Below are 9,262 nucleotides of genomic sequence, written 5' to 3'. Positions count from 1 at the left end.
TTTGAACATTATGGATAAAATGCCATGATGGGCCATAGAAATGGTGGAGAGACAAAAATGTGAATGTGAAATAAACTCAGTATTTTAACAGAAAGTGATAATGGATATGAACAGATGAGTTTGGGGCTGGGTAGAGTAGCACACTCTCTCAATTCCAGTACTAGGGTGGAGAGGGCCAGAACAAAAGCAAAGGGTTCCCTTGATCTTTTCATATTTTAATTATTCATTTATATGTTTTAGATTAAAATCATATCAAACTCACAGAACTGCTGTTATAACTAGATAAGGCAATGGTCAGAATAACCACTTCATATGTGGTGCTTTCTAAGTATGTTTTGTCTTGATATTATTTTGAATGAGAAGATCCCTTAAAGAAGAGTTTGCTATTACATGAGTATGACAGCTTCCTGACCCAACCCTCATGAACCACACAGTCCTCAAATTCTAAAAAGGTAAAGGTTAGAAATAAGTAATGCAAAATTAAATATATTTTACCCATACTGTCCATAAATAGATGGCACTAGTTTTTTCCCACCTCAAAAAGTCAATAGAAAATGCCATTTTGGCACAATTTGTAAGTGACATTGGCCAATCAATAATTGAACATGCTTAGGAAAGACAGCTAACTTACCTTTGCAGCTAAAGGACAAGACAAAAGCCCACCCCCCCCCCCAAGAATCACAAATCAGAATTTAAGCTCTGAACTTATGTCCCCTATGTTTCTATTAAAACCTCATGCCCTTCACAGCCTATTGGTAATGCCTTTACAAAGACAGTATGTCTTCCATCTCTACCTACTTGTTATTTTATAAACTGAAGCACCATGTCCTTATGGTATATATAGATCTACTCTTGTGCCATCTTAGTATGTCCACAGTGTCATGTCACAAATACAATGCCAGAGTCTACAGGCTCTTCTAGGGATTCACAGAACTTAGTAGTAGCAATTTCCTTCTTAGCATTGAGCTTAATGTATGTATTAAACTGTGTAAAGCTTTTATTATTAGTTCCACTGATGGCCTCTAGTAATTTCCTATCTGTCTTTTTTGCAGTGTCTATTTTATTTCTAAAGTTAGGTAGACATAAAAGTCGAAGGCAAGGTGCCATATCTTGAGTGGTAAGGGGACAGTTATGAAGAGCTTGAAACCTTTTATCTTCCAAGTAAATGCAAACCATAACTGAGAAAAATTTGCAAACAGTAGAGGAGCTTTAGATAGCAAACACGAGGAACCACAGTCATGCATGTGGGACAGGGACAAAATCCTGTAGGTGTCCCCAGAGGCCTCACTTGTAATCATCCATGACTATTGTTTGCTTGGAACTTAAAATGACTTCCTCTATATTATGAAACATTGTTTTTCATTAGTACCACTACTTTGGGAGATCATGGAGCATTTGGAGGATGAGACCTAAAGGAAAAAGCAGATACTTGAAGTGGACCTTTGAAGGTTATAGCTGTCCATGCTTCTGCCATTGTTATCTAGTGTGCTGTGGTGATGCATAGAGTCACTTCAGTCACAGACTTTCACCACCATGCCTCCCCTACCACATGGACTGAACTCCCTCTGAACCCATGAGCCAAAATAAAGAGCTCCTTCCTTTACATGTTTCCATCAGTCACAGAAGTACCAAAGTGACAAATACAATGATCCTGAATCACTTGCTAAATTTCAAACAGCCTTCTAAATGAGGATGTTTGGCCAGTTTCATCTGATTTCATGAGTAAATCAGAGGGACAAGCATTGATCTTTAGCTGGTATCAATAAATACCATCCATTTAGACCCATATGCAATGGAACATTCTCAATAAAAGGAAGTAAGCAAGTGTTACATACAGATGGGAGGTATAGAATAGATAATAGTTCCCAAATGACTGAGAGTCTCCATGAATTTTAATAACAACATTTTCCTACATAGGATTTTGTAACTACGAAATAAAAGGAATAATCTCATTGCTCAGTTCTGAAAACCCACCAGTTCTGTATTACCATGACAATTTCACAAATGAGGTCACAGGTGCAGTTTGCATGGTCATGTACCTTTGACATGTCTAAGTCAGGACACATATGCACTCAGCATATTCACTATATATCGCTGAAAAAGATGAACATGTTTCTGTATGTATCATATAAATATAATCTCTGTGACACAGTTTCACAAATTAAAGAATTATTTTAAATTCTAGTCTACCACCTTTATTTTAAAATACAGGGAACAAACCAGAAACTGAAATAAATCACATAAGGCAGGACAGTGAGGTCAGAATTCTGCACTGAAGCTAAATGTCTAACTCACTCTGTACAGGTTTCATTGTCCACACTCCTTCCTGCATTCACTGTCATTTACAAATCTCACAGAATGGGAGACTCACAATGCAGTCTGTGTGTTGGGAGCTGAAAGCCAGTGTGATTTGTACAGTGAGCCACTCATAAAGGACTTTTAGGATACTTTGACTTTTACTCAAAACTGATGACTTCTGAACTTTCTACTCCTTAGCGTTATACTTCTAGAAACCCTGTCTTCTAAGTGACACTGTCCTTGGATGTCACTGAGCCCAAAGAACTCTCTTTCCAACATAATTCTCTTCTCTTATTAATTTTTTTATTCAACCACCAAAGCCATATTGGGACATTCACCAAAAGATCTGTTCCTAAAATCGGAAGCCTTTAGGCCAATAGTGAGTAGAAGGTACCAATGTAGAGAGAGAACTGTTTTCTCTGATAGCAATGAGAGACATGTCCTTAATTGAAACACATTCCATAACAGCAGCCATCTGGAGTATAATGGTGACTCTCTGCTGCTATTTGAGTTGTGTTTTAAGTACAAGAGTTTGGTGCATCAAGGCCAGGCTACAATAGTAATTAATGCTCTCAGCTGTGAGCACAGACCATATGACTCAACATGTGTTAATCTTTAAAAAGTGAGTTATATCCAGTTGTACACAGATACATGTAACACTTGGCATTTCTAGTAAGTACACGTGCCCACTGTAGATAGTAGCAAACTGTGATGGTTACTGAATAGAACTTGGGAGAGCTGCTCCATCTATCCCCCGCACAGTTCCCAACAACAACACACCACAACACAGGAAAGCAACAGGTCAGACGTTGACTCAACAGCTGGAAGATACTGTCAGCCATGCAGACTGTTCTGGGTGTTTGGGACTTATGCTAGCTACTCATCTCATGGGTGGCTCTTTGTGATGGCGAGGGGGCTGCTTCTGTCCCAGAAAGTCCTGCACAGTTCCATCAAGACACAGCAAAGACAGTTCCCCATATCAGTGCCTGAGTTATAATCAACCACCCTGCTCTCCCCTCTCTCTGCTGGAAGAAGAGTGAATGAAGTTCTCTTTTTAGTTAGTCTGGAAGAATCACATTACATATCCTCTTCCATATGTGGAACAGATGTATGAGACACAAAAGCAGAAAAGAGACTATTTAGGGAGAGGAAAGGGACAAGTGGAAAGGGGAGGAAGAAATGAGAAGGTGATAAAAAGGGTGAATATTTACAACTATAATGACACATAGTATGAAAATGTCATAAAAACCTCATTGTTTATATGCTTAAAATAGAAAGTTAATACAAGAAGAGCATTGTTAGGAGCATTTCTGAAATACAGATGTGAGCTATATCTCATATAAAATATATTTATCTCAGATATATAGATATATATGAGATACATCTCATATACATGAGTGTGTGTGTGTGTGTGTGTGTGTGTGTGCGTGTGTGCATGCATGCATGAAAACTATACACTCCATCTCTAGTCCCAACATTGTCAATCAATTAGATGTGTAGTCTCAAACAGGTCACTTAACCTGTAGCTTCTTTATCTAGGAAGAGAGATACTTTTACAAAATAACGTATGGCTTCTTTCTAGGCTCAGAAGTAATTTTACAAAATAGTCTCGAAGTTCCTTTCTGGTCAACAGGGTGAGAGGTCTAAATAATTATCCCCAAAATAAAGGCTGCCCTTGGTAAGCCAACTAACATGTCTGAACTGAACTCTCTGTGCACAAGTATACTTAATACAGTGAGGCCCATTGGCTCTTGCATCTTCAGAAATGTTACATAAGACTAGGTGGGAAAGGAAGTTACCAGTGACCAAACAACAACCCCATACATGATACCATGATACATCTCCAAAGATAGGTCTGCATCAACTCAGGTAAAGCAGAAGGGGGTGGGAGGAGGAGAACCTAATCATCTTCCAGAGGTGAGCATCTTAGTATTAGACAGAAGGACTTTAAGAGATTCTTAGAAGCAGGAACATTTCCTTTTTCAGTGTCATTCAGTTACTTCACTGCAATCTGATATCCAAATTGTCTGTTTCCAAAGATACACATTCAACACTCAGAAGTAAATGTTTTGCATTGGATTTGCTCCTTGGGGGCTAACTATAAATATTTTGGGGTGTCTTGTTTGTTCAGGGGATATCTGATTATCTGAGTCTTACTTTCATGAAAAAGTTTTCCAGTTGTAAGACTAAGGGGAGTATAAGCAAAACTGGAGGTTGATGGCAGAGAAATTGATCCTGGTCATAAGACAAGTCAAGTAACTGAGGACATGGTGGACAAATGTGATCTTTACCCTGAATTATTTTGACTAATAATCTGGGTTGATTCCTGTGCCAATCTTAGGGTTCTCTATCACCATCTCCTACACTAATCCTGAGTTGCCACATTTCCCTGCCTTTACCTCCTGTGCTGGCCTTACACATTCACTAACAGAAGAATATTTATGTTCAGAAGCATCTTTACTCTCTTTCTAAATCAGTGGTGGAAATGAGTGAGAATCCTGCACATTTAAAATAGTGGTGAAGCCTGTCCTTCCTCCCTGAGCTCCATGAGGAGGTGCCCTGTTTCCCACATGCATAATTATGTCATAGGTTGCTCATAGCTATCACATGTTGCAAATAAAGCTGCCCTGAACTGTCTCCGAATAACAACCCCTGAAAAGGAAAAACAAACACCGAATAAATGCATACCAGGTTCTCCCATGATGATCTTCCTAAGTGTAGGCCTGCTGAATGCTTGCATTCTTCTTTCATCTCTGGCAAGAAGACTAAAGTAGGCAATCAGGAAACCCAGAATAGGGCTATTGATAAACTGAGTAGTCAAATTCAAAAGGCAATTTCATTACTTTGAGGAAAATATCCTTTAATTTACTGGTCTACATTTCTGTCTAGGAGAATATTAAAAACCAAAGTGAGTTCTCTTTCCCTATGGAGCACTTGCTAGCCACTAGGGACTATTCTAACCTTCAAGCTTTCTAGTTCTCTGTAGCAAAGCCTGGATACGCAGACAGGTCCCACATCATCTGTATTGCTTTCAGGATTCCTGAGAGTACTTGTGGTTGCTACATCTCTCTTGTGATTGTTCTGCAAGAGATGGGCACAAGGAATCTCAGCTAATTAAGATTTTACTACACATCAGAGTACTTCAAACTGCAAAAAGACCCCTTTGATTTAAAGAGAAGAACTCAGCAGAGTTGCATTCTCAGGGTTCTTCCGTGGTGGCTAAATAGAAATGTTTCTGGGGGAATTCTGCTGTTTTAACACCAAATCAATACAGTGCAATTCTAGGGCAGGCTTGCTTGTTCAATGTGTCTCTGTGCTTCTAGAAACTCACGTTCTTGATTTAGGATGAGTAAATGCACTTCAAGATGATGTGTGTTCTAGCAGTCCAATTAAAGTCACAGGGGGGAAGCAGAATCCACTGCGGAGTGGATCTCTTATTTTAGTGTCTGCCAACTGCAAATAGCTCAGAACTGTTGCCTCCTCAGTGGAGACATTTAATTTACAATATAACTTTCTGTTTCTAATGACAGTGTTTGTAGTGCTTTTGTAAGCCAAGCACCTAAGGAGATAAACCAGTGAGTCAGAAGTTTGGATAGAAGCCACAGACAGTCTGAGTACCATTTATCCTTTCCCTCTTTCAGTTTGCCTCAATTCTAGGGAGCTCTGTTCAATCGAATTCCTTTAGTACTTCTGGTACCTATTCATCTTGCAACAGCACTATTCATCTCACCCAACCTCCAAACTCATCATCTCTGGTCTTAGAAGCCCAAAGATCTTCCTGGGTTTATTCTTGGGGATCCTTGCAACATTGGCATTACAGAGCTAACATTTGAAAGAATGTGCCTTTAAATATGCACATCCTCATTAAACATAGGTTATATTTTATAGACAAAATGCTAGCATGAGAAAAAGTTATGTTATCTGTCTAAAGAGCTAGAAGACATATATGGTTATATTTAAACCCCAAAGGTTTATATTTTTGAAGGTTATGCATTTAATGGTTCTATGTACTGTTCAGAAAGCCCCAGATAAAGTGTAAGGTATGCAAGTTCCAGGGTAGGTTAAGACAAGGCCAATGCCATGGGACTGCCTAGTTCTACAGTTGGTGTTTTATGTGAACTTCGCCTCTCAAAGTCACCATGCATTGCTTTGAACTCTGCTCCCAATGAACTTTCACCAGGCCACTGACTCAGGAAAATACCAATTATTTCATCAATGGAAAGATTCTACTCACATAGCTGAAAAAAGATTGTAAGGAGGGTATCGTATTACATTTTAAAAGAATTCATTTTCAGCACAATGTGTCAATGTTTATTAAATTCCTGATGGGGAATTATGATGGGGAAAGTAGAAGCAGAAGAGATTCTGGGGAGCAGAGATGTCCAACCATTAGCCACTGACCTCAGGCAGTTCAGTGTAGCAATAAACATAGTCCAGTGAAAGAGTATAAACTCATTCAAACATAAGTTTTTGTGATTTTTTTTTTTTTTTTTGGAACTATACTGTGTGGTCCTCAAGCATGTGTTTTGTAGATGATATCTTAATGGCAAAAAGTTGTGCATGCCTAAGGTTGAGAGAAACTTCCAAGAAGTTGTGTCCAGTAAAGTTGAATAAATCCTGAACTTCCAGAAAAGCAAATCAGCAAAGGAGACAATGCTACCATATACTGGGCCACCATTCCAGATTTATTCCAAATTTGAATGTCACACCAATACCAACCCAAAATGCATTCAAGATTCTCCTTCTTGGCTGTTTTAGAATGAAATAAAGATATGCTGAGGTATCATTTGTGTATAAAGTGACAACTTGCATACAAAACCTTGTTGTTTTTGAGCTTCATGGGGTCAATATGCATGCTATATATTCAAAATGACTTACCATACTCATCCAGGTGTTCAAAAAACTACAGAATAAAGCTGCTTGGAATATTTAGAAAGTACTTCAGGCTAAATGTAAATAGTTGTCAGTGTGATTGTTTGGCCTATAAGATCTAACTGTTCAGAGTTCTTGCTCACTTATCCACCAGCTAAATCTTCGATATGTGAGGAAGAGACATTAGCAGCTCAGTGCCACAGAGTCACAATATACTCATTATCTTGTCATTGTCATCATCATGACAACAGAGTAATTAACAACATTTCTGATCAACTACACATTCAAAATTTTCATTGACTATTACTTATTGAGCAGTTAGTATGTACGAGCCATTAGTGTCACAATAGTAGAAAAACAGATATGCAATCATGCCCAGATTGTTATCAACTTAGAAAACATACTGTCTTCATAGTTGCAGGACTAAGATTGGATTAAGGAGTATTTCAAGATAATAAACTTAGAAATAACAGAAGCCATCAGTGAACTATCATAGTTCTTGCAAAGTACAAGAGGAGAAAATATAGGCTGCCATTGGCTGCCCAGACTATAAAGCAATTTTTAGTTTTCATAAGATCTACTTCGACCCCAGAGCAAAGGCATCATGATACTGGCTAAACTACAGACAGGATTCTTGTCTTCTGCTTTAGTGTTTGGGCAGTGGAGTCAAATGTTAAGACACTCTAAAGCAAAAGAAGACCATGCTTGCCTATTTTTGCTCAACACCATTCAGTGTTGAGTATCAGATTTTATCACACCAGATTAAAGAGAATAGCCACCACCAGAGGAACAAGGTAGGAAAGTTGGGTAGGCTGCCTGGCGCACCATCTTTATCCATATGAGTCTCTCACTGTAGAAAGGTTGGTGAACTTGAATTAGCCTCAGAAATCATCATCAAGCATTGGTATCTCCTTCCCTACAGCTCTGTCAAGGATGGACATGATGTTTCTAGACAGCAGAGAAGGGAGCAATTCTTTACTCCCTCTGCAAACAACAATTAGAACCACAAGGTAACATGAGGTTTGGGGTCAGAAATTAATAACCATCATTTCACCTATTCCCAGAAGAGGTAGAAAAAAATTCCCCTTGGCTGCTCCTCAGATGAAATGAGCCAAAGAGCATTTGAAACACCCTCTGGTACAGCTGTGTTTCCTCTGGGCACCCAGTCCTCAAGAAAGACGGTGATGCTGGCATTTACTAGGCAGGCAGGAAGCACGCAGGGCCCAACTCAAGTCACAGGTTTTTTTTATGCACACTGCAGGAGCCAATCTCAATGTGAGAATATGGATGAGAAGTTGCTATGTAACAGACTTCAGGGATAATTCAAAATGTGCATTAGTTATAGGATCAAACATCTATGAGAAAGAATACCTTCTTTTAATATGAAGGGCCCTAGATAATTAGGGTGGTTCCATGTTTCATCACTGGATTCAATGGCATCCTTTAAACATGGAGAGTTTGTATGTGGCTGGTCAGAGGTTGACTACACACTAAAGTCATCTGGGAGCCAGCCTTTGAAAACTTTTGACACAGATCCTCTTGCAACCCTGAGATCAAAGTCTTTAGGGGCAGAGTCCAGATTCACTGGCTTTTCAATCTTCTCAGTGACTCTATCACTATGGGTCACACCACAGTGCAGTGTGGTGATTTCGGCTGATTAAGGTTAACCTGTTGCCTGGTTAGGTTATCATGATTCTCTCTAGAGCCAGATCAAGGATGTCTTATGTAGCACAGCTTTGTCTAAAGAGATAAGCAGAGGCATAGTTAGGCCAAGTGGATCTCCAAAGGCTTTTCTGGGACAAACTTGGCAATCTCCAGAAAAGTCTTTGCTCTCCTTGGATGTGACTTGCCTCATGTGTAACATGAAGTTAATGAGACACCAAGTAAGAAGCAAAAATAAGATGCTCAATGGGATGACAGCCTAAACTCAAATCACAGCTTAGTTTAAATCTCCATAACACCACAGATTAGGCTTGTAACCTTGGATACGCCTCTGAATTTATAGAGTGTGTATTCCCAATTATTATTGGAAATTATTGAGCAAAAGCATAATGCCAACTTCATAAGTTTTGCCAGATTAAGCTACATAACC

The sequence above is a fragment of the Micromys minutus genome (genome assembly GCF_963924665.1).
Source record: "Micromys minutus genome assembly, chromosome: 12".
NCBI lineage: Eukaryota > Metazoa > Chordata > Mammalia > Rodentia > Muridae > Micromys > Micromys minutus.
The sequence above is the reverse complement of the archived record's forward strand: the minus strand, read 5'-3'. Positions refer to the sequence as shown.